Raw genomic sequence first — 25,046 nt, 5'->3', positions numbered from 1 at the left:
AACGAGAACCGTGGCGACGCCTTCCCAGGAACGTCAGGACTTGCAGATACTATGTACGAGAAGAAGGCGCACAGCCCAGTGGGTAATGAGTCGACGCTGACTGCACCTGCTGCATCTGCATTTTCCGCCCTTCAAACGTTTTTAGTATGCACGGATAAAAAGAATGCTGAGCAATTTCAGAACCTAAGCAAAGAGAATAAGGAGCAAAGCAAAAAGATCTAGGACAATTTGAGAAAGAAAGCTGAAGAGCAGGTACAACAATTTAATCAAAAATTAGAAACGTTTGTCCAAGAGAGCAAAGGTACCACGAATGAAACAACAAAAGCGGACTCAGATTTGTGAACGAATCTTGAAATGGATACTACGTGGCAGGGTGGAGTTGCAGAACAAATGACAGTGATTATCAATGGACAAGTCATTTTAAGTTAATGACTTGGACATCCAGTGTCCATGCCACAAGAAGTGACTATGATAGGTTCGGATGTCTTAACAAGATGACAGAGCAGGTTGGAGTTTTATCTACAGCTGTGGAAGAGCTCTCGTTAGAATGTGATACAAAGTATGATCGTACAATTCAGTTTGAAGAAATAAATAAATTATTCCTATTCAAAGAAGCTCAGGCAAACAGTCAGGAATCTGGAAATGTTGCTCCAATTGCACCTAAATAAGGAGCACAGTGGTAATACGGATAACAATGTGAAAGATGTAAAGTCGAGTATAAGTTAGACAGAGATGAGAACACGAAAAATTAGGTAACGTGACTGAAAGGCATTAGGGGCACACCGCTGCAGCCATCTGCAAATGATTACAATGAAGATGAGAGTTGTAGGCATACAGTTGAAAAGCACTCACTCCTCCCAGACCCATCAAACAATCTGTATCTTATGATCTGAATCGATACTTTAATTACTGATATCATGCTCCAGAGATTAATTCTGTGAGTGGACACCAGTGTGAAGAAGCTGCAGCATACTTGCGAGAGGATGCAAGACCTGTGATGAATTTAGAAGTGCTCTTCTGGCCGAATATTGTACAAGAGCATGCCAAGATCAAGTGACATTAGGGATACTTGTGACGGAAACGTTTCGTAACTCCAGGTGTCAGAATCTTCTACAATATTTTCAGGAGACAGTCCATCGCAGTCAATTCTTGCAAGTACAATACGATCAGCTGGAGCTTATACGACTTTACCTTACGAAATAACTACACTACTGGCCATTAAAATTGCTTGACCAAGAAGAAATGCAGATAATAAACGGGTATTCATTGGACAAATATATTATACTAGAACTGACATGTGATTACATTTTCATGAAATTTGGGTGCTTATATCCTGAGAAATCAGTACCCAGAACAACCACCTCTGGCCATAATAACGACCTTGATACGCCTGGGCGTTGAGTCAGACCTTGAATGGCGTGTACAGGTACAGCTACAGCGGCAACACGATACCACAGCTCATCAAGAGTAGTGACTGGCGTATTGTGACGAGCCAGTTGCTCGGCCACCATTGACCAGACGTTTTCAGTTGATGAGAGGTCTGGAGAATGTGCTGGCCAGGGCAGCAGTCGAACATTTTCTGCATCCAGAAAGGCGCGTACAGGACCTGCAACATGCGGTCGTGCATTATCCGGCTGAAATGTAGGGTTTCGCAAGGATCGAATGAAGGGTAGAGCCACGGGTAGTAACACATCTGAATCTGAAATGTAACGTCCACTGTTCAAAGTGCCGCCAATGCGAACAAGAGGTGACCGAGACGTGTAACCAATGGCACCCCATACCATCACGCCGGGTGAGACGCCAGTATGGCGATGACGAATTCACGCTTCCAATGTGCGTTCACCGCGATGTCGCCAAACACGGATGCGACCATCATGATGCTGTAAACTGAACCTGGATTCATCCGAAAAAATGACGTTTTGCCATTCGTCCACCCAGGTTCCTCGTTGAGTATATCATCGCAGCCGCTCCTGTCTGTGATGCAGCGTCAAGGGTAACCACAACCATGGTCTCCGAGCTGATAGTCCATGCTGCTGCAAACGTCGCCGAACTGTTCGTGCAGATGGTTGTTGTCTTGCAAACGTCCCCATCTCTTGACTCAGGGGTCGAGACTTGGCTGCACGATCCGTTACAGCCATGTGGATAAGATGCCTGTCATCTCGACTGCTTGGGATCCAGCACGGCGTTCCATATTACCCTCCTGAACCCACCGATTCCATATTCTGCTAACAGTCATTGGATCTCGACCAACGCGAGCACCAATGTCGCGAATCGATAAACGGCAATCGCGATAGGCTACAATCCGACATTTTTCAAAGTCTGAAACGTGATGGTACGCATTTCTCCTCCTTACACGTGGCATCAAAACATCGTTTCACCAGGCAACGCCGGTCAACTGCTGTTTGTGTATGGGATATCGGTTGGAAACTTTCCTGATGTCAGCACGTTGTAGGTGTCACCACCGGCGCCAACCTTGTGTGAATGCTCTGAAAAGCTAATCATTTGCATATCACAGCATCTTCTTCCTGTCGGTTAAATTTCGCGTCTGTAGCACGTTATCTTCGTGGTATAGTAATTTTAGTGGCCTGTAGTGTACATTTACTGAAGTGTGAAATAGCAGGAAGGAGCACGCATGATGTGAAAGCCTTTCAGGGCTTGTGGTAGGAACTAGGTTATGTTCGTTGTGCAGAGGCACACTAACGAGTGCACTTTGTGCAAATTAATTTTCAGCCATAATGGGGAGAACCTTATAATTAGAGAGCCAGGCATGGTCCAATGCGAAATGGTGCCCCGTGTAATAGACAACTTCAACGAAGCCTTTGGTCACTGCATTATAGGCAGGACGGGCATGAGTACCATGCAAGCAGAAACGACGGATTTTGAGAAAGAGTAAACGTGGCAGAGATTTGTAATCCAAATCCACAACATAATGAGCGGCACGGCGATCGGAATTAGGTGCCATGAAACTGACTAGTAAAGGTTGCTGCATCCAGGCCTACGGAGAGCACAAATGCACAAGGAACTTCATGTTTCAATTCACGAGCTACAAAAGACGTTTCTAGGAGGAACTGAAGGAGTTGGTTATGGTTACCCTTTAGTTAAATTAAATATTAGTACGTGAAATTTATTCGCAGTTGCGAATATGAACAACTATCAGCCGTATAACGAAATGACGACACTGAAAATTTGTGATGGAACGGGATTTGAACCCGGATTTCCGGCTTAACGCTCACTGTCGCCTCACTATTACACTGTCCAGGCACAGCTCGCGACTTCACCCAGACTTTCATATGTTATTAAGCACGTGTCTACAGCCTGCACTCGTACATCCATTACGTGTATTCTCATACTTCTGAACAACACGGGCAGTGCAATATCGTATTTATCCGCCGGCACGAAGCAAGCGCCTTTCAATGAAAATGTCTCCGACTATACATATATAATGGGTGTACGAGTGCAGGTTGTGGACACATGGCTGACAGTAAATGCAAAAATTGGGCCTAGCTGCAGGTCCGGCACAAATTTTCGTTATCGTCATTCCATTGGACGGCTTATGGTTGCCTCTATATTCGCAACTGTGAATAAATTTAATGTATTTCGTAAATACTGTAGTCCCTGCATACGTTGTTCCTTTGTACAAGCAAGCATATCCAAAGGAACAGTGGATCATAGTCCTGAAAGACACAGTCACTGAAATATGGTAAAAATTGATGGTGAATTGGTGCAGTGTGTTCTAAATTCTGGGAGTGAAGTCATAGTCTCTGACAAGTACGTACGTAAGTCATCCGACAAGGAAAAACTATGGGCAGTGTTTGGAATGAAGAGTATGAGAGTGCATGGAGATGTGAGTGGGAAGCTTGCAGAAGTGCAAGAGCAGGTTAGGGTTAAGTATGTATGTCAATCACACAAGTTCAGTGCAGACATTTTAACTGCTCGAGATCTCACAATGGGAGCCATTTTAGGACTTGATGTCTTACGACGGTACAAGACAATTTTGCACTTTTAAAGAAAGGTTTGTTTTTGCTAAAGTTGATAATCAAGTAGTTAAGCTAAAATTCAGAGATTTTTCTGCGGAGGAAGGTGCGAAGTGCCGGGGTCGAGAAGAGTTGTTACCTCTGTAATTCTAACGAATTTTCCATGAGAACGAGACATGCACTCGACCCCCTACTTACCCACCAACTCATTAATTATGTGCAGAACGGAGACGAAAGGAAATGATAGTGGACCCTGCTAGTTGGTAAAATAAGGAGTGCACACTCACAATAATTTAATAAAAATCGTAATCTACTGAGAGAAAAAAAAGAGAACTTGGTCGTAATAAAAAATAGGAAATGGGATTTATTCAGTATGAACACCGGAGACGTCAACGAGACGCTGCAGAAAGCCAATTTTGCACCCGGTGGCCGAAATTGAAGCTAATTTTTTTCCATCATAAATGGGTTCCACATTAAGGCATCAGCTTATCTACAAAGTTTCGCTTCCATAGCCCACACTGGTCCTGCGTGAGTAGCTGCAGTTTAATTATAACCATCTGATACTCGGTTTATTTGCGGATTGAATTGAAACCATGATAATCCAATTGCACTGCAAGAAAAGACGAATGATGAAGCCGCGCGGGATTAGCCGAGCGGTCTTGGGCGCTGCAGTCATGGACTGTGCGGCTGGCCCGGAGGAGGTTCGAGTCCTCCCTCGGGCATGGGTGTGTGTGTTTGTCCTTAGGATAACTTAATTTAAGTAATGTGTAAGCTTAGGGACTGATGACCCTACCAGTTAAGTCCCATAAGATTTCACACACATTCGAACATTCGAATGATGAACAATTGATTGTTATTAGTAAGGTGCTGTAGAGTGACTATACATTTCGACGTTCTATGTGGTAAAATTTCTGTCCGTGAATCGCGGTTTTCGTGAGCTATTCAAGTAAATTTTGTATATTACCCGAAAAAAAAATAATGAATAAGTATCATGTTCATCGTGTAAGGTTTGGAACTAAGACTAAGTTAGGATTCCATGATTGCTGTCATTTTATTTGTTTTCGCAATAAGGGTAGATTACAACCATTCTCCCATAGTGTTTGAGGAAGTACGAGACCAGAATTGGAGATGAGACACGCGTCATTCGGGCTTACCACTACTGAAGGCAGCTTGAACGTTCCTCTGCATCAGCAGCTGATGGTGAAAAGAACCGCGTCACTTGCCTCCCCTGTTGGGCACTGTGTACGGCATGCCAATGCTGCGCAAGGCCGGCTGACGCCTTGCAAATTGTTTCATTTCATTTCCCGTATTTATTACCTATTGTGAGTTGCAACGCCAATGTTTTACGTTTGCCTGGGCCATCCTTTTCCTACCATTAATCCGTTGTGCTTTAGTTCTTTATCAATGCACAGGAGCCCATGGGGAGCGATTTGACTATCGGACATACAATACCAATGTAAGCTGCGAATCTTATCACTGATATTCTTTCACCTTGAATTTGTATCCTACTCCTGAACTTTTATCTCAGTCATGCATTCTCAGTTCTGCAACCATTTTCATCCGAACATTTCGTTTTTCGTCTTCCATTCTTATTTTTCCCTGTGAAAGGGGTGTTGCCATTTGTTGACTATCAGCTTCCCTTACGACTTGTATACACAGACGGCAGTCGCGCTTACTTTGTTTCTCAGACAGCGTGCAGTGTCATCTACGACACAGCGGATGCTGGTCGCGGAGACAGTCCGCAATGGGTAATGCTGAAGTGAGCCACGGCCGAGGAATCGGCATGTGTAACACCTAGAGCGCCCCTCGGTGTCGAAAAGAACAAAAATAGCTCCCAAATTAGCTCCCATGTCCTTAAAATATCAATTCACAAAATGACCCAAGTCCTTCCACAAGTAGTAATTACGAAAAATAAATAAAAAACAAATAGAGGGAAATATCTAGTATAGAAAGCAAAAGAAAAGAAAAGGAAAATTTAATTATAAATTTTAGAAACATGAGAAGGGGGAAAAACAGTAGAAAATATTAAAATATTAGTTATTCCAGTACGTAAGAAAATCAATGTTATAGTCATAGAACGTAGGTCTGGGACACCAAAGATGGTGTTTATTAAAGTATAAATAGATGTTGTAATTACGATACTCCAGTCTCTAGTCTGTTCTGGTTCGGAAGTTATTTAGGACGTACAGCTTTAGAGAACAACAATTGGGACTTTATTAAACGGGGATCAAGAATAGATCGTGACGAGATTGTTTTTGAGGATAGTCAATTCAAGACTTTAATTTGGACATTAATCAGATTAGATAAACGGGAAGGTGAATAGTAATCTCTTTGGTTTTCATGTCAATTCGTGTTAATATTTAAACGCTTTACTGAATTGAGAATTTTAACCCGCTTCAGACTTTGAATTGTGATAGTGGGAAACTTTAACTTCACGCGACTAGTGATCATAGTTAATGACAGTTTGCGGATATTAAATAGAAATAACTTATTTACAAAAACTGACAGGATATTATCTAACGTCTCTGATGATAGCAGGAATCCTACTTATACATCTAATTAAAGAACTTCTTTGAATGATATCGTATGAGTGAACCTATTTATTAATAATTATTGTCAATAAACTGACGTTGTTAATTTGAAATATAATAAAAGTCTTGAACATTAATTTAACTTAGATTAATAAATGTTAAGGTTACTTGATCTATGCCAAGAACAAACGAGCAATTCGTAACTAAAACAATTGAACGACAGGTTAAAGTATCGTCGTCTGTAAATATTGGTAGTAAAGCTACTAAAGATTTTTTCTCTGAGTTGGGAAGACTACACGTGTAGTGACCCACGTTTAACATTTGGTTTTAAAAGTAATCAAAGTGATACTTAGCCAGGACAATATTAAATAAAAGTAAAACCCTTCAGTGACAGTCAATGTGTAAAAAATAAAATCAAACTTTCACCTCTTAGACGAAAAAGCGAAAACAGAAAAAGGGCTGCAACACGTGGCAAGAACGAAGAAAGTTAGTCTCTGCACTGCAATACACAAATTCGCGGACTGCCATCGAGTCCGGTGATAAGGGAGGGTAAGCAGGGTGGCTGCTGTTCCTCCGAAGAATTCTTGGGTGGTCTGATGGCCTCTCGTTCGAATTGGCATCACGCTGCTTCCTGAGGTTGGCGAAGTAGTCTACGGCTGCTTGGTCCTCTGGGGCAGGCTTCCTCATGCCGGAGCACTACTCTTCCTTCCTTCCTTCACCCACTTCTCCGCGTTGAGAAGACGGAGCTGCTTCCGGGACACCACCTCGTGCAATAGACCACTGGTGCGGCGAAGGTCGCACGGGTGGTGGGCAAGGGAACGCTTGGGCGTGTCCGAGGCGTGAAAGAATATGGGTTGTCCCAGTGTGGGTACGCAGTCTTCTTGAGAAAGGGCGGCACACTGCGCTCATCTGGGCAGCTCTTACTTTTCTGACGCCTCTTCCTCGTCGTGTGAGGAAGCGGACGGCGTCTCTTCCCCGGTGTGTGTGTCTCTCTCCACAGCGGGAGGCAGAGCAAGCGATTCCACGTCCATCTCCAGGTGCACAGCCTTCCGCAGTTGTGCAGAGCGCGAGGCTGTGGACGTCTCCTGGCGACGTCCACCCTCACTGGCCGCGTCACGGGGGAGGCGGGGGTAGCAACAGGCGTCTTCTTCTTCGGAACCTGCAGCTCCTCGCGCAGTTGTTGGAGAGCTGCAAGTTCGTCCTTGAGTGCGGCTCTTTCGGCCGCAAAGGCGGCTTGGAAGCCGGACAAGGCGTCGTCGGTGGCGGCCCGCTGCCCTCGCCGCCTGTCTTGGAGCCAGGCTCCGCCGTAGGGTGCGTCGCAGCGGAGCTCCTTGAGGTAGACAACACCTACGTGACTTAGCGGCGTGGGACCCGCCGCGGTTCACGCATCTGCGAGCCACTCCACGTAGCTTGGGGCAGTTGGCGAGTGTCATGTGCTGCCGCGGCCTCGCATGTACTCCCAACACGCCCCACCCGCTGGCACTTGTAGCATCGCGGTCATTTGCTTTGGCTGTCTTTACCGAGGAAACTGCTTTTGTAGTGTGGTTTTGGATTCTTTACTTCGAGAAAGAAAGATTTTTTTGACTGATTTGATGAAGGCTTCATAATAAGGAAACTATTAATTTTCTTTGCTCTAACTGTGCTCCAGCTGCTGCTTGCACACCGTTATAACAATATACACTACCGGCCATTAAAAATGCTACGCCACGAAGATGACATGCTACAGACGCGAAATTTAACAGACAGGAGGAAGATGCTGTGATATGCAAATGATTAGCTTTTCAGTGCATTCACACAAGGTTGGCGCCGGTGGCGACACCTACAACGTGCTGACATCAGGAAAGTTTTTGTTTGGACTCTGCTACTCACTCCAACTGCCATCTAGTGGCAGCTTCAGACTGGCCAGGTCAGACTGTCCAGTATAGTCTGCTCCCTGTCGGAAGAATTTGCAACCTATGTGCGGAAGTGGACCTCCCAGGTCCTTTGTGTGCGCAGGTAGGATTAGCCGTTGTAACGGCCAGGCTGGTAGCTGCGAGACCCCGTAGCGGACGGGCGTGTATGTCTTCCAGCTAAGCCAGGAGCCGCAGTTGGCGCGCTGCCTGTGCAAGTTGTAACGTTTAATGTAATAAACAGTTATAACAGACAACTTGTTCCGTCTAGTTATTGTGAGTGCAAACAAGGGGAGGACAGTAAGTTCTCTCGCACTATACATTCACACTCCAATGTGCCACCACGGGAAGAAGAGCCCGCGCGCACATTTTTTGGTCCTCCGGGCCGGATACAGTGACCACGCGGAATTTACGTTCGCGCGGATTTGTTTTCCGGTATTTGTGAACTTCTAAAAAACCACGTGTGAGCTGCGCACGTGATCGGTTTCGTCGTTGCCTGCTATCGAGTGTCCCAAGGCCTGTTCGGGACTTCGACAATAACAGCCTTAACGACGATCGGGGACGTATTTGTGAACATTTAATGTGTCTCTAATTCAAACGCGAGAGGCAGAGAAACGCGTCGGTGCCATCATCATCGGTGACGTCACCTCCTGCTCCCGCCGAAACTTCGCGCCGCCGGAGACTGCAGCGCCTGCCACGCCAGCTGCCAGTGTCCGTGACGCCGCTGCTGTTCCAGTCCACACTGCCCCGTACTGCCGCTGCAGCCTGGTAAGTGCAACTGTTGGCTTCCTGCTACCATCCTCCTGGTCCTAAAATGGAGCCCTCAGAGAAAACAAAAATAGTCAAGCAGAGAGGTGTAGCAAAGGCCGCTCTCGCGCGCTTAGCGAGCTTTGTGCAGTCTGCAGACAGTGCCAGCATCGAAATGTTGGAATCAAAATTAAATCGTTTGACTCGTATTCAGATTGATTTTGAGTCGTCTCAAACACGGCTGGAAATTGAAGACGAATCAGCAGATCACAGTAAGGACAGGGCAGAATTCGAGGATTCGTGGGACTTTGTTGAATCCACTCTCAAGGGTTCAATGAAGAGGTACACCCAGCTTCCGCAGCCTTTGGGCTCGAATCCATCAGGCAGTGTCAGTTCTTTGAAACTACCCGCTATTAACTTGCCAAATTTTGAAGGTGACTACCTTAAGTGGTCATCCTACAGGGATACGTTTTTGAGCCTCATTATGAATAACAATTTAAATGATGACGTTCAAAAACTTCACTACCTTAATTTGTCCTTGCGAGGTGAAGCTAAAGACCTTTTGAAACATATACCTGTCACAGCAGGAAATCTAGCGATAGCCTGGGGACTTATTACGCAGAGGTATAATAACCCAAAAATAATTGCAGCCAGACATGCTAAGGCTTTGTTGGCCTTGCCTACAGTCGGCCACGGCGCAGCGAGCGATTATAGGCAATTAATTAATCACGTATGCAGCCATTTGAAGGCCTTAGAAGCTCTCAAACCTGATGTTCCACTTCATGAAGTTATTCTTTCGGAAGAGATTCTGTCCAGTATGCGACCCACAGATCGTCATGAGTGGGAGGTAAAGATGTCTGGGTTGACATTCACCACATTAAATCAACTAATAGATTTTTTGGAAACAAAATGTCAGGCCCTTGAGTTGATCAGGTTCAGGGATAACACCTCAAGGGATTTGCAAGGAAATGTTAATAATTTAAATCAAACGAGACATGTGAGGAGGGCTCATCTCACTAATGCTGATGCTGAGGAATCATGTAATTTTTGTAGTGAACCTCATACTATCACTAAATGCAAAGGATTTCAAGCACTAAATGTCGATGAGCGGCGGGCATATGTCACAAAAAATAAACTTTGTTTTTTGTGCATCCGCTCTGGTCATTTCTCGACTAAATGCAGGATTTCTCCTTGTAAGACCTGTAAAGGAAGGCACAACATACTGCTCCACAAGCCTGCTGAACCAAGGAATGGGCAGAATAGTGAACCAGGAGGCCATTCCCTGGCCCATCAAACTACGAACGGGAAGGCAAACACCCATTGTAATGTTTTGTTGGCAACAGCTGTTGTCAACATTAAAGACAGCATGGGTAGACAGCAGGTTTGCAGAGTTCTGCTAGACAGTGCGAGTCAGCTATCCTTTATATCTAAGGGCATGGCGGAGAAATTAAAACTGAAACGAAGTAAACATTCGTTTCCTGTGAAGGGTATAAACAATGCCTTTGCAGCCTCAGTGTCTTACACTTGTGATGTTGAACTGTCGTCTAGGGTCAACGACTTTCATATCAGAACCACTTGTGCTATCGTAGATCATGTCACCAGTGACCTACCAGCGTGCAAGATAGACACAAGGTCCTGGAGTGTCCCCTGTAATCTTCCGCTCGCTGATCCAGAATTCAACAAGCCTGCCACAGTAGATTTAATTCTTGGTGCTGAGGCTTTCTTTGACGTTGTTTGTAAGGAAAGGCTGGTGAAACCAAGTCATCCTTCACTGGTCGAATCAAGATTTGGCTGGATTTTGTCTGGTAGGATGCCTTCACCAGCATGCAACATGCCTCGTTCTACAGTGATCTCGTGCTTTGTTAGAGGTGACAGTTTAGATGCCAAACTGGAAAGGTTTTGGGAGTTAGAGGAACTGTCTACGAAAACGATGAGTAGGCAGGATAAAATATGTGAGGCTCACTTTCAGCGCCACACCGCACGAGATGAAGAAGGGAGATTTGTGGTTCGACTACCAGTGAAACCTGACTGTAAATCATTAGGCGAATCACGACAACAAGCATCTCGGAGACTGGCGCATCTTGAGAGGAGGTTTAAAAGGCAACCGAATCTGCAGAAGGAATATGCTGCATTCATGCATGAATATGTCGAATTGAGGCACATGGAGATCTCTAATCCTCAAGGTATTATTGGTCCAAGGTGTTACCTTCCACATCACGCTGTCTTCAAAGAATGCAGCTCCACTACTAAGTTGAGGGTAGTATTTGATGGCTCTGCTGCCACTTCTAATGGAGTATCTCGTAATGATATCTTGATGGTTGGTCCCTCTGTCCAGCCAGATTTATTTTCCATTATTATAAAATTTCGCTCTTTTAATGTGGCTCTGTCAGCTGACATAGCAAAAATGTATCGCCAGGTGTCTCTCCATCCTGATGATAGGAACTTCCAGAGAATTCTGTGGCGGGAATCACCGTCTGAACCTATGCAAGAATATAGACTGTGTACACTCACTTATGGAACCGCTCCTGCTGCCTTTCTTGCTACCAGATGTCTTCAACAGTTGGCTTTGGAAAATCAAAACAGGTTTCCAATGGCATCACAAGCCTTGACGTCTAGCTTTTATGTGGATGACTTCTTAGGTGGCTCAGCCACGGAAGCCGAAGCTCAGGAACTTCAAACCCAGCTGACTCAACTACTTGCTTCAGGGGGGTTTCCACTGAGAAAATGGTGTTCCAATAGTCACAAGGTCATGGAAAAAATTCCTGTGCAGGACAGATAAACGTCTTTACCTTGTCATCTTACTGGTGAACAAGCCATAAAAACGTTAGGGATATTATGGCACCCTGGCTCTGACACTTTCCAGTGCCATGTACAGCTGAAGAGTCTTCGGCTCTCAAAGGTTACCAAACGCAGTGTCCTGTCTACAATAGCATCAATCTATGACCCACTGGGGCTTTTAGGTCCAGCAGTCATAAGATGTAAATTGTTCTTGCAGCGCTTGTGGCAACTAAGCCTTGATTGGGATGAAATTCTTCCATCCAATCTCACTGATGAATGGAATGTTCTTTGTGTGCAACTGCCTTCCCTAAATGGTATTTTCATTAACCGGAAGATTATTCCTTGCACCCAGCATGTTAAATTAGAAATTCATGGGTTTTGTGACGCTTCACAGTTGGCATATGGGGCGTGTGTATACGTCAGATGTGTTCTTCCCAATAACAGCGTGTTGGTCTCATTGGCTGCAGCCAAGTCTCGGGTTGCCCCTGTAAAACAACAGTCTCTTCCACGACTGGAATTATGCGGTGCGCTACTTCTTACCCGACTCATTCACAAGGTGTCCAATGCCTTAGGCATCATAGATAGTGGCGACATTCATTTGTGGACAGACTCCACAATAGTTCTCTGTTGGCTGCAGCATAGTCCTTGTCACTGGAAAACCTTTGTTGCTAACAGAGTCTCTGAAATCCAGCAACTGAGTTCAGTTGCCAACTGGAGACATGCCAAATCAGAAGATAATCCTGATGACCACTTATCACGTGGTATTAATCCAGCTGCCTTGAGTTCACTTGTTCAGTGGTGGTCTGGCCCGTCATGGCTATCCACTTGCGACCTCGACTGCAACACTTGCACTCCACTTAGTGTAGAAGATGTGCCTGAGAGAAGGTGTACACAAGTATCCTTGGTGTCTGTCATTAATCTTGATGATGAACCGCTGTGTAAATATTCATCATTCAAAAAAACTTACAGAGTTTTGGCCTATGCACTGAGGTTTGCTAATAACACTAGGCTTCAGAAATCAGACAGGATAACTGGGTCACTCACTCCACAGGAATGCCACAACGCTATCAAAAGGGCATTTGGCGCAACTCAACACAGTGAATATGGTAAAGAGATCGCTTTGTTGAAGGCCAGCTCCCCTATTCCACATTATAGCAAATAAAGGGATTTGCACCTGTTTGTTGATGCCGAAGGTATTTTACGAGTGAGAGGGAGATTAATGAATGCTGATGTACCATATGATGAGTGCCATCCTATTATCATTCCGCCTAAGCATCATTTGACAAAAATTCTCATTATAGATGAACATGAAAATCTGTTGCACGCTGGGCACAACTTTTGTTGGCTATGTTGCGTAGGAGGTTCTGGATCCCCAATGGGCGTAACACAGTCAAAGGAGTTATCAGAAAATGTATAAAATGCTTTAGGCTTAAGTCCAAGACAGCAGTTCAACTCATGGGTCAGCTACCTGCAGCTAGAGTAAACCAGTCTCATCCATTCCAGCACTGTGGAGTAGATTATGCAGGCCCTATTGCTGTAAAGCATGGTGGAAGGCGGAGTAAAGTTACCACCAAGGCTTATATTGCTTTATTCATTTGCATGGCAACGAAGGCGACCCACTTAGAATTAGTTAGTAACTTGGTAACAAGTTCATTTTTGGCTGCCCTAAGGAGATTCATTGCAAGAAGAGGGAAACCTTCTCACATGTACAGTGACAATGGTACCACATTTGTAGGTGCAGACAATGAGCTTAAACGTTTTCTCTCCAACGATGTTACTGTTGAAAGTGTGGTGAATTATTCGACCTCAGAGGGAATCAGTGAACGTTGGAGGTTCACTCCACCTCATGCCCCTCACTTTGGTGGACTCTGGGAGGCAGGAATCAAATGCATGAAGTCGCATCTCAAACGCGTCATCGGCAATGCAGTGTTGACATTTGAAGAACTGACTACTGTGTTAATTCAGATAGAAGCATGCTTGAATTCAAGGCCGTTGTGTCTTCTCTCTGATGACCTAGATTCTCCTGCTGCTCTCACTCCTGGTCATTTCCTAATCGGACAGCCCCTTTGTGCTCATCCTGAACCCTCTGTCCTTGAGGTTCCCGCCAACAGGTTGCACAGATGGCAACTTGTGCAGCAGTTGCATCAGTCCTTCTGGAAGAGGTGGTCCACAGAATATATACATGATCTGCAGCAACGCAAAAAATGGACATCGGAAGGAGCATGGCAACCCCAGATCGGCGATCATGTGCTGGTCAAGGAGGATAATTTGCCTCCCTTGGTGTGGAGGCTGGGTGTCATTGACCAGCTGTTTCCCGGTCCTGATAAGTGTGTGCGTGTGGTAATGGTAAAAACTGCTAATGGGCATATTAAGAGGCCTATAGCAAAATTGTGTCCCCTACCTAAACAGTGAATCAGTTAAGTGTTCCCTCAGATCTGTGTAGTGATTATATGATACAGAGCCACTGCCAAATTGTCATTTACTGGAATAACCACATAATTCATAAAATCAGCTTGGGAGGCTGTGGATGTTTCTTGTGGACTAACTGCTGTTAGTATTGATTTCATGTTTTTATGCAGTATAATATTAATACTCTATTGTTTTGTGTCCTGTATGTTAGTACCCATTGTGTTTCACATGCAGCATGACAGTGGTGTTTGGTGATGTGGGCATCCCAAAAGTTAGTGTATTCATGTTTTATGTGCATTGATATTGTGTCTAGTTATATTTTTATTGTTTACTTGTTTTGGTGTTGATGTTTGTTAAAATGTTGGTTATTTGTAAAAAATGTTAGTGTATTCCTGTTTTATGTGCATTGATCTTGTACCTAGTTATATTTTTTATTGTTTACTTGTTTTGGTTTTGTTGTTTGTTAAAATTTCGGTATTTGTAAAATGAGAAAACTCATTTTAGAGTGGGAGTATGTTTGGACTCTGCTACTCACTCCAACTGCCATCTAGTGACAGCTTCAGACTGGCCAGGTCAGACTGTCCAGTACAGTCTGCTCCCTGTCGGAAGAATTTGCAACCTATGTGCGGAAGTGGACCTCCCAGGTCCTTTGTGTGCGCAGGTAGGATTAGCCGTTGTAACGGCCAGGCTGGTAGCTGCGAGACCCCGTAGCGGACGGGTGTGTATGTCTTCCAGCTAAGCCAGGAGCCGCAGTTGGCGCGCTGCCTGTGCAAGTTGTAACGTTTAATGTAATAAACAATTATAACAGACAACTTGTTCCGTCTAGTTATTGTGAGTGGAAACAAGGGGAGGACAGAAAGTTCTCTCGCACTATACATTCACACTCCAATGTGCCACCACGGGAAGAAGAGCCCGAGCGCACAGTTTCCAACCGATTTCTCATACACAAACAGCAGTTGACGGCGTTGCATGGTGAAACGTTGTTGTGATGCATCGTGTAAAGAGGAGAAATGCGTCCCATCACGTTTCCGACTTAGATAAAGGTCGAACTGTAGCTTATCGCGATTGCGGTTTATCGTATCGCGACATTGGTGCTCGCGTTGGTCGAGATCCAATGACTGTTAGCAGAATATGGAATCGGTGGGTTCAGGAGGGTAATACGGAACGCCGTGCTGGATCCCAACGGCCTCGTATCACTAGCAGTCTAGATGACAGGCATCTTATCCGCATGGCTGAGACGGATCGTGCAGCCACGTCTCGATCCCTGAGTGAACAGATGGGGACGTTTGCAAGACAACAACCATCTGCGCGAACAGTTCGACGACGTTTGCAGTAGCATGGACTATTAGCTCGGAGACCATGGCTGCGGTCACCCTTGACGCTGCATCACAGACAGGAGCGCCTGCAATGATATACTCAACGAGGAACCTGGGTGGACGAATGGCAAAACGTCATTTTTTCGGATGAATCTAGGTTCTGTTTACAGCATCATGATGGTCGCATCCGTGTTTGGCGACATCGCGGTAAACGCACATTGGAAGCGTATATTCGTCATCGCCATACTGGCGTCTCACCCGGCGTGCTGGTATGGGGTGCCATTGGTTACACGTCTCGGTCACCTCTTGTTCGCACTGGCGGCACTTTGAACAGTGGACGTTACAGTTCAGATTCCGATGTGTTACGACCCGTGGCTCTACCCTTCATTCGGTCCTTGCGAAACCCTACATTTCAACAGGATAATGCACGACCGCATGTTGCAGGTCCTGTACGGGTCTTTCTGGATGCAGAAAATGTTCGACTGCTGCCCTGGCCAGCACATTCTCCAGATCTCTCACCAACTGAAAATGTCTGCTCAATGGTGGCCGAGCAACTGGCTCGTCACAATACGCCAGTCATTACTCTGACGAACTGTGGTATCTTGTTGAAGCTGCATGGGCAGCTGTACCTGTACACGCAATCCAAGCTCTGTTTGACTCAATGCCCAGGCGTATCAAGGCTGTTATTACGGCCAGAGGTGGTTGTTCTGGGTACTGATTTCTCAGGATCTGTGCACCCAAATTGCGTGAAAATGTAATCACATGTCAGTTCTAGTATAATATATTTGTCCACTGAATACCCGTTTATCATCTGCATTTCTTCTTGGTGTAGCAGTTTTAATGGCCAGTAGTGTAGTATCCAACACTGAACTTTCCCCTCTTCTTCATAAGATAACATTGGAGGCAATTCATGGAAGATTAACTCAGTTAATGGAACCTATTGCAGTCTACGATGAACATATATATTTTTAATAATTCTTTGAACATGACACTGTTGGACTAAAAAACATTAAAGTATTTTCAGAATATGTCATTTCCTTGCAGTTCTTGGTCATAATGAAGAGTACTTTTGCAATGTGACATTTCTTCTTATTTTCACAATATACCGTTTAAAGGAATCACCATTAAAATAATTTGCCACATCATCACCCATTTCCCAATCTTTTTTATTCATTAGATGAAGTCTTGCAATCGCAATTTAAAGTAGAGGCATCTCAGTACCTGAACTCATTGCACACAGAGCTCACCTGTAGTTAGTTTGACGCACAGTAAATAGACGAGCCATTTTAGTAGCGTTCAATAACAGCAGTTTCTAGAGAACAGTTGCCCGAACGTTCGTTGCCACTGCTAAGCCAAAACAAAAAATTACACTTCAGATTTCAAGGGACTGCCTTTCATAGGAGCAGAGTCAGTTACAGTTTTGTCAGATTTCATATCAGAGCAGTAAACTGTGTGACAATTTTTGATGGGAACTTAGGTAGAAAGGTATTTTTTTTTATTCAGTACACTGCCTCGGAAATCACGCAACCAGATTGTTCACAATAGACTACAACCTTTCAGACAATCCAAGCAAAGAAATTGCCAATACATAATCAACAAATAGAATCTATCAGTAAAAGTAATGATGATTTTTTTAAAGAATCACTTGGCGACATCTGCTCAAAGGAAGGGCTCAGTGGTTTTTTTTGTAAATTTTGTAATCAGATATAGGTGCAATGCTCGCGTCTACGATTCTTTTTAGTAAATTTCTGCCGCATTTGTGCTGTATTTGTAGTATCGCTGCGCCATTTACTAACCATTTGTGTTCTTTTTGCAGCCTAGAAGAAATAGTTTCTATCTTTTAATTTTCTATACTTCGTAAAAATGTATCTCACCAATATGTCTAATGCTGAAGGAAATATTAGGTCCAGCAGCACGACCAACAAGCAACCACGACCAACAAGCAACATCAGAATCAAAATTCTTCATTTCCTACCGCAGCCATGGCTTCCGATGAGTTAGCAGCTAATCAGTGAACGCAGCGGTGACGTAACAATGCAAGACACGACAACATTCCACACGAACAGTCAGCTTCCGCTCAACACAGACACGTTGCAGAGTGGTGAATTAATCATATTTTCCACCTTGAACATTTACTTCCCAGACAGTTCTCGTGATTCTAGAGGACAAACAAGGATTCCATTGCAACAGACACTAATCAGATGGTGCTAAATTTTGCTGTGACAAACTGCTAAACGGAGAACCCAAATAACAGCGAATTCCACACGTTGCTTACATGACACTGACCTTACGCAAATGGTACAACAAGTGCTAAAAACAGGAGAAGAATTAAAAACACATTTCACTACTCAGTTTGACAAATTTATCAAGAAACGGGAGGAAGGCATTAAATCTTTTGAAACGGACTTAGAGGAAATTCCTGGCGCAATTCTGAAAACAGTAGAACTCAGGGAACAAATAGGTAATGACATTAAACCAAAACTGACGAATTTATCAGCTGCAATCGTGGAGATTTCTGCTACGCAGACACGTTTAGATGAACACATCAAGCAGTGCGAAAAATTAGTAGACAATAGATTCAAGGACCTCATTAACATCAAGGATAAAGAATAGATCATGGCAAAAATCAACAATCCAGCTCACTAGTTACAAAATTACCAGAACACTCACAACAGATACAACAATTAGAAAAGACAGAATCACTACACACACTAATGAAATACATGGACATGAAAACTAAAGAACAGTACCACACTTTAAACGAATATGCAGATGAACTTCCGCAGAGAATGCCACAAATTTATTTAAATTCCGACACACACGCTGACGATACGCATCCGATACATTTTCAGAGACGGAAGACCTCCAGTCACTTGAACAATTCTAAGGACAGATGGCTATATATGATCAACGAAAACATGAAGTTAATAGATTACACCTCAGCAGCCTCCGGAAGATGTGCTCGTACTGTGAGCACAGAATATCAACTTATTCCAAGAACATTATTACAAACATGATCAATCTGCAAGACATAGGGAGACATTACTACAAGAGAATGAAGAAACCAAAGGAAACGTGGCTCATCATGTTATTAATATACACGTAGGAAAACATTCTTTATCTGCAGTTTTGGATTCTGGCTCTCCCATCTCAGTAATCAGTGACACTACTTTCAACAGATGTAACGAAGATGAAACTTGACGAACACTAACTTTACAGAGTACTAAAGTAAGAGGTGCTATTTCAGGAACAGAAGTAGATGTTAAAACGCAAACATATTTAGAATTCACTGCAAAAGACCACACATTTTTTTACGAATTTCTTAATCGCTACGTTACTTACGACCGAAGTTCTGCTTGGCATCTATTTCTTGAGTAGACAGAAAGCTATACTTGATTTCAGTAATTCTTATATTTCTCTACGAAATAACGACACTATTGTCACGTTATATTTCGATCGCTGCATGACGAGAGAAGAACGACTTTGTAACGCCGGAAATGCATATCCTCCTATTTCCATCTATTGTACTATAAATGTTTTCCATATTTTGGTACATGAAGATATGACATTTCTGTGTCTTTATATATTGTAATTGTATATATGTATAATTGGTTTGTTTTGTAAATATTATTTGTATTTTTACCCTGGGTCTTGCCTAGGGAAAGCTAGGCTATCGAACGATTACTTCGATAGGTCGTGTGGAGAACCAAAGTAGGATCTTGGGTAGTGTTAACTCTGCCACCTGGAGCGCGAGAAGAGCAGAGTCTGGCTGGAGTAGGGCGGTAGAGCTGGTGTGTTGAGTGACTCTCCCGCGAGTTGCCGCGCATTTGGGGTTTGGCAGCATATAATTGCGCTCGACTTGCTATGATAGTTTTTGGCACAGTGTCGTGGACGGGATACATTAGCTAGCACACATCAAGAGCCCGTTTCGCCTGGTGACCGTCTCGAGAAGAAGGCGAGCCAACATCCAGTTTCTGCAACAGCGACTGCCGACAATAAGTCATTGTCGCCACCTCCTCGATCGACGACTTCAAACCTTCAATCAATCAACAAGGAAGACTGAAAGCACGTTCAGTTTTAGAACTGTATGGCAGACATCAGCTTTTCAAACTGTTCCATTTGCAACACTAAAATACAGCAACTTAGCATGAACCTTTGTTGCTCATTGTCCCAATTGCATTACCAAGTAGGGTCCCTTCCATTTCCAAAATGAACCCGAGTGTCATTGAAATTCAAACGCCAGCATTAAAGTAATATCATTTCATTTCAATGCTTTAATTTCAAAGTTCAGTTATTCATAGCTGGCTAAAATAACCAAACATAACCTTATTTAGATTAGACAAGCACAAATTAAGAGTGCGAGTTTTGTTACCGTATTTTAACTTACCTGTGACTGCAGCTCAGCTTGGTACGTACTAAATTTTACTATTGTTAATTCTTCAGAATCATTTAATTCAAGTTCAAAGTTAAATCTCTTATTTATAAATTGCGTAGATTCAAGTAGCTTTTGAAATGATTGTTGAGGTAGCCCAAGACTAACCTTATTTAATTTAATTTCGTAGTGCTTTAGAAACAAAGTTCACTATTAATTTGAGTCACTAAATTAACTTTCAATTTTACGGCTTTATTAATTCTTTTGCTAAATTAAGTAAGAGTGTAGCGAAATTTATTACTTCTGACAAACATTCAGTTTTCACACAACACGTGTCAACCTTCAGTTGCCACGCGTTTAGTGTTAATTATATGTGCATTAACCTGTCTTTTTCAGTTATTATAGTAGTTGTCCATAGGACTGGCGACAGTAATTTTCCGCAAATCTCAAATATCTAATTAACGCCAGTTAATTGTTAACGTAACGACTGCATATTTACTTTCTTTATTAAATTTACCCTTTTTCAAAATTAATTTCCACCAATTTCATTTGCATTTTTCCTTTCATTTAGATGTAACCCTTCCTCCCTCTTTACCTACAGATTAACTTCGGTGACGATTGCCTTTCCCAAATTTCCATTAGGTACATGCGGTTAAATTTTTCACTGTCATTAAGGTCGATAAGTGACAGGGGAAGGTTACAACTTCACACGGTAAAATGAATTAGTACTCATGTTTTTATAGTAATGTAAAAATTTTCCATATCAACGAAGACGACGAATGTGACATAGATCTGTTTCAGGTAATTCAGAAGAAAGCAGACGAAGATGAAGCTGTGATAGATAGTGAAAACCAAGAATCACACCACATTTTACAGTCTCAATCTCATTTTTTTGAACATTCCAGGTATAATTGTAGGATTTGTGTATGAATTCCAGGTATAATCGCATCGTGAATTTACTGTTCCGCCACATAATATTCCACTCATGTACTAAAAAAAGTCCAACAGGAGACTGAATTTATGGAACAGCACGGTGTCATAGCCCGCCTCATATTGTTGAGAAGAAAGATGGTTAGACGAGAGTAGTGTTGGATTCCCGAAAAATTGTTACAGAAACTGATAGACTTCAAATACTAGTCGCATTACTATCACCGTATTATCCATCCCTAATCTTAAATCGACATTTCAACAGACTGAGTTGCACTCAAACTGTCGTAAATACACAGAATTCTTACGTTGTGGAAATTGCTCCAATTTTTGAAACTATTTTTTGGTTTAAAATTTTATTCAGCTGCATTCATTAGAAATTTGAATACCATTCATCGAAACTATTTTAAAGACAGAATCACATCTTACGTCGATGATACTCTCATTGCAGAGAAAACTTGGTACGACCACAATTCCACTCTGAAATTATTGTTAGGAGCCTTTTCAGATCAAGGCATTACTCTCAGTCTTGACAAATGTGAATTTGGAAAATTTCACTTTAAATTTCTAGGACGTATCTTTTCGGGCACAGTCAATATATCAGATCCACAGAAATTACAGGCACTTCATGACATTGAACTCCTACATCAACACGTCATATTAGAAGCTTATTTTGGTCTCAATTTTTTTTTCGTCGCTTCATTGGTTGCAAAGCTTTTAACACTCCACGGTAGTGCCAATCAACAGTTAAGAACACAGTCTGTAATCGAGATAAAAACCTCAAGCAGAATTTGATAGTTCAAAACATGCATTAATTAGCGCTCCATTACTTTTCCATCCTGATCCTTCTTGCGTTTTCTGCATTGCCACAGATTCTTCTAAGACTGTTCCTGGAACACGTTTATTTCAGGAAATTAAAGAGAACAGTGCTATAGTACAAACGAATATTGTTTTCACTAGCAGTATTTTATCACCTCCAGAACGCAATTATTCAGTCACAGAACTTGAAGCGCTAGCAGTTGTTTGGGCTTTTATAAAATTTCGATATTTATTATTTGGAAAAGACATTAAAGCCTATATTGACCACCGTACACTGGATTTTTTAATGGTAGTGTAGGGAAGCAGCCTACTCACGCCGTATAAAATTCACATCAGTCTTTCCATTGTGTGCCAGCCAGTCTGCTGTAACTAGCTCTGATGTCATAAATGTTGTGCAATACTTTAAAAATCAAGTAAATAACCTGAAACGTTTCTAGAATGTCAGGAGTAATACTAAACCAATATGTGTTGAATATCAGTTCAATAACTTTAACCATTTTCGAATTTGGATATTTTTCTGCAAAAATCAATGGCGCAACAGAAAAGAGCTAGAAACTTAAAAATTTGTATTTAGATTCCTTTTTCATAAAAATTTAGTAGAAACAGTATTCTGGATCTCACAAATTAAAATTTTAGTTGAAATTCATGATTTTCTGGTTTTTGTCTTAGAAATTAAGGAAGCAAGATAGATTAAGTAGGCGAATAAATAAGGCTAGGATGTTTAAATTTAAGTACGAGGGAGATCCGCTATAATCATAAAGATGTGAGAAGTTTCAACTGAATAACTATATAACTATAGCGATAGCGTATCTCCAAAGGGCAAGTTCAGAGCTCATCTACTGCGTGTATTGTAATTAAATTAATTCTCTCGCCCAAAATATTTGACTTAGCCACGTCAGACTTTTATTATGATTACTTACCTGTGTGCTGATTGCACATTTAAATTGAGAGCTTCATCGGCCATCAGCAAAGGAAGCGATGATTTATTCGATAACAAAGTGGTGCATTACTAGCCCAGCGGCTAGTCGGGAGAGCGGATTTGATCAGGCGTTCTCTTAGCCGTACGCACCGCAGCTTTATATATAAGAACGCTGCTCTCGAGAAGAAGGCTCCAGTTCTCTCCAGACGCTGATGAGCGCACCACCTGTGCCGGGAGTCGCATCGCGTCGGTATCATTGCTATGAACAGCCTCGGATGCCGTAATAAGTAACTCGGGATACGCGTAACCATGAAATCGTTCTCGAGTGAAGTGTTAATTCTGGGATGACTTTAATGATCTATCTTCAGTTTGCGTATGTCGTATTTTCACGTGCCGCCGCGGGACAGACATTCTACCATTATTTAGCGTGGCGTTTGATGAACATTATCATCAAATTATGGCGAGCATTCACTTAAACATTTAATTTGAACCATTATAGTTGCATCATCGCATTAGACTCTGAACTGCTCTGGTAGTTGGATTGTGTGGATTCTTTTTGGTCTGTGACTTTCAGAATATAGTGAACATTTTAGAGAGAATGGTTTTTTGATTATGAATCCCAGACAATCTCCTAATTCCTCAGAGCTATAAGCTGTAACTATAAATGTATTTCTCAAATGAAGTGGGCACTAGGATTTCTAATTACAGGCTTCACGTTTTGCTAATCACTTTCTGGTTGCCAATATTGTAGTTAGAGAGCCAGTGTTGAGAACAGCAAACAATTAAATAAATAATAGGAACTTTTTTATAACAAATAATTCCACCCGCCGCCCCACAGTAGCAAAACACTCCCAAAAATGTTTGGCTCAATGAGCACTGTATCCACAAGAACTTCAGTTTACTGTAATACACATTCCTGGCAATAGTTGCTGAGGCCCTTTTTCAATCGGATGGTGAAACACAGCATGATAAAGCAGAACAATTTTGCCAGAACAACTTCAGCCTTTTATGTATACGGACAACAGGTAGCTATGAAAATTTCTTCTCATCCGCTCTGAGCGACATTGCAAAAGACCAAGATAAAGCTACTATTCGGAAAAACATCGAACAACGATGGTATGACAAGAAAAAACGACTGTGACAAAGTAATACCTAGCGAGGAACAATATTCTTTTCAAACGATAGGAGCCAAACAGTGTTCTATTTGGCTTGTATGCATTCGAGGAGAAGGAATAAACAGACTTGTGTGGCATATTTATCTCACTTATGATGCAAGAAAATGTTTTTTCTTGCTAAGTAAGACTTTTTGTTTCTGAGTAATGGGAGAACTATTTGTTGTGTTCTTGGTAAATGCAAATATCAGAAAACTAAACCACCCACAGCCTCACACGTGCCTCACATTTTTCCTATCACTTCTGTAAAATTACGTAATCTAGGTGCAGTTGATCTCTACGGACCAGTCCCAACGACAAAACAACAATTTCCTTACATTTACGTTGTAATAGAGTTATCTTCTAAATTTGTTTCTTTCACAGCTTTGCGAAAAGCAAGAGCCAAAACAGTATCTGCATCCTTTGTTAACTTTTTCTTACGAGAAGTAGGTCACATAGGCAAACTAATTTCTTGATTTAAGACGCTAAGCTGTCAACAGGTGTTGATATACATCAACGGGGATAGTTGAAAATGTGTGCCCCGACCGGGACTCGAAACTGAGATCTCCTGCTTAGATGGCGGACGCTCTATCCATCTGAGCCACCGAGGGCACAGAGGATAGTGCGACTGCAGCGATTTATCCCTTGCACGCTCCCCGTAAGACCCACATTCCTAACTTAATGTTCACACACTACATTCGTAGTGCCCCTGCCCATTACACTCATTACTCACGGCAGACAATCTTATCGAGTCCCGTGAGAGTTCGGGCAATGCGTGTGCATCCAGCACAGAAGAAGAAGGTCAAGGGCCGGTTAGCCTTAACTATATATGAAGATGGTATCTGTTCTTTCGGACATGTCCGAAAGAACAGATACCATACTCATAGAAAACTAATTTCTGACAGTATACCATAATGTGGAACTGGTTTTTGGATTCACACTTTGAAAAGAAAAAAAATTTAACCTATCTTTATTTCCTTGTACCACGCACAATCCGATCCCGCTGAACGTATAATGAAGGAATAAAAAAATTGCATGGATTGTACTGTCACAGAAAACATACTGGATGGGAGGAATATAAACATATTTTTCAGGAAATCATAAATTCCGTGCCAAACGACTTCACATGGCTTTCTCCACATGTAGGGTTGACAAACACGTTGCCTCCAGATCTCATTAGATAAATTATTCATTTTCCACAGCAAAAACGTTTG

The sequence above is a fragment of the Schistocerca americana genome, chromosome 2 (genome assembly GCF_021461395.2).
Source record: "Schistocerca americana isolate TAMUIC-IGC-003095 chromosome 2, iqSchAmer2.1, whole genome shotgun sequence".
NCBI classification, from domain to species: domain Eukaryota; kingdom Metazoa; phylum Arthropoda; class Insecta; order Orthoptera; family Acrididae; genus Schistocerca; species Schistocerca americana.
This window is presented reverse-complemented; position numbering follows the sequence as displayed.